We start from the raw sequence: 2,815 nt of genomic DNA on the forward strand, positions 1-2,815 counted from the left end.
TTAACTGAAATAAAATGGATAATATCAGAATACTATGAAAAACTATACTCCAACAAATTTGAAAATCTGGAAGAAATGGACAGATTTCTAGAAATACACCACTTACCTAAACTAACACAGACTGATGTGGAAAAGTTGAACAGATCCATAACCAAAGAAGAAATTGAACAGGTCATAAAAAAATTACCAACAACAAAAAATAAGACCTGTGCCAGATGGATTCACTGGAGAATTCTACCAAACATTCAGAGAAGAACTGACACCAATTCTACTCAAACTATTTCAAAATACACAAAAGGGTGGAATCCTCCCTAATTCATTTTATGAAGCAAGCATAACCTTGATACCAAAACTGGGCAAAGACATCACTCAAAAGAAAAACTATGGACCAACATCCCTCATGAATATAGATGCAAAATCTTCAACAAAATTCTAGCCAACTGACTCCAACAACATGCCAAGAAAATAATCCATTATGACTAAGTGGGGTTTATATCAGATATGCAAGGATGGTTCAACATTAGAAAAACAATCAATGTCATCCACCACATAAATAAAACAAAGGAAAAGAACCACATGATCATATCAATCGATGCAGAAAAGGAATTTTATAATATCCAACACTCATTCCTGATCAGAAGTTCCAGAAAAATAGGAATAGAAGGGACATTCCTCAACATAATAAAGGGCATCTAAGCAAAACCATCAGAAGGAAGGTTGGGCAATCTACTTCCGTAGTGATACTGTCTCAGCAACCCAAGGAGGGGTTGCTATGAGTCGGGTCCTACTTGACGGTACATAACAACAACAACAATGCAAAACCAACAGCCAACATTATACTCAATGGAAAGAGACTGAAACCATTCCCCTTGCAAACAGGAATCAGAAAAGAATGCCCTCTATCACCACTTCTATTCAACATTATATTTGAAGTCCTAGCCAGGGTAATAAGACAAGAAAGGGAAATCAAAAGCATCCAAATTGATAAGGAAAAAGTCAAACTATCCCTATTTGCTGATGAAATGATCCTATACCTAAAAAACCCAAGAAACTCAGTACAAAGTCTACTGGAACTAATTGAGAGATTTAGCATCGTGGCAGGATATAAGACCAGCATCCAAAAAATCAGTTGGATTCCTCTACACCAGCAAAGAGATTGCTGGGGGAAAAAAAAAATATAAGGAAATCAATACCATTTACAATAGCTACCAAAAAAAATAAAATACTTGGGAATAAATCTTACTAGGGACAAAAAAGACCTGTGCAAAGAAAAGTATAAAAGACTACTTCAGGAAACCATAAGAGATCTACATAAATGGAAGAACATACCATGCTTGTGGATAGGTAGATTGGACATTGTGAAAATGTCAATTCTACCGAAAGCAATCTATACATTCAATGCAATCCCAATCCAGATCTCATCAAGATTCTTTAAGGTTATGGAAAAACCAATCACTAACTTAATATGGAAAGAAAGAGACCTTGGATAATCAAAGCACTGCTGAAGAAGAACAAAGTAGGAGGTCTCATGCTGCCAGATCTCAAAACCTACTATATAGCCACCGTAGTCAGAACTGCCTGGTATTGTTCTAAACTTGGGAAGAAAACTGTAAATCACGGGGTAACCTTAAAGAAAAATGATAAACCTTCCTATCAAAATAAAGATATTTAGCTCAGATATTTAGCAATACCAAAATAGCAATGAAGGAAGTGATAACATGATTCATAAACAAAACGAGCTCAGCACAGAAAATCACATGAAACAAAGAAATCAACACCACAAAAAAGCAAATAACAAAAAAGCAACAAATTCATACTTGTCGATGCTTACATATCTGGCAAGGGACTTATCTCTAGGATCTAGAGAAAACTCCAATGCCTCAGCACCAAAGGAACTGACAATACAATTGAAAAATGGGCAGAAGATATGAATAGACACTTCACCAAGAAGGATATTCAGGTGGCAAGCAAATACATGAAGAAATAGTCACAATCATTGGCCATCAGAGAGATGTAAATCAAAACAACGAGATACTATGTCACCCAAACACTAATGGCAACGTTTAAGAAGACAGAAAATAACAAATGCTGGCAAGGAAATGGAGAGATTAGGACTCTCATACACTGCTGGTGGTACTGTGGAAAGCAGTATGGCGATTCCTTAGGAAGCTGGAATTGGAGATACCACTTGATCCAGAAATTGCATTACTAGGTATATGTTCTAAAGAGGTGAGAGCCAGGACAGGAACAGATACATGCATACCTATGTTCGTCACTGCACTATTTACAATAGCAAAAAGATAGAAACAACCTACATACCCATCAATGGAAGAGTAGATGGCCAAACTATGGTACATACACAATGGAATGCTATGCAGCACTAAAGAATAGTGTAGAGTCTACAAAACACTGCATAACATAGCCGAATTTGGAGGACAATATGCTGAGTGAAATAAATCAATCATAGATGGACAAATATAGTATTAGTTCATTGTTATGGAGGGTCAAGGAAAGGAGGGAAACTTCCTTTGTTGGTTGCCAGGGGTAAGAGGGAAGGGAGGGAACACTGGAAAAAGAAAAGGCATTGATCCATTTCACTTTAGTTTGTGTATTTCACTATACATAAATTATATTTCAATAAAATGCATTGAAAAAAATCTGCCTGGTATGTGTATAATGACAGACATATAGACCAAGGAAATAGAACTGAGAACCCAAAAATAGATCCATCAACCTATGGTAAGCTGATCTTTGACAAAGGGCCAAAATCCATTAATTGGGAAGAGAATGTTTAATAAATGGTGCTGGCAAAACT

The sequence above is a fragment of the Orycteropus afer genome, unplaced genomic scaffold (genome assembly GCF_000298275.1).
Source record: "Orycteropus afer afer isolate SDZICR_OR568_19922 unplaced genomic scaffold, OryAfe1.0 scaffold00208, whole genome shotgun sequence".
NCBI classification, from domain to species: domain Eukaryota; kingdom Metazoa; phylum Chordata; class Mammalia; order Tubulidentata; family Orycteropodidae; genus Orycteropus; species Orycteropus afer.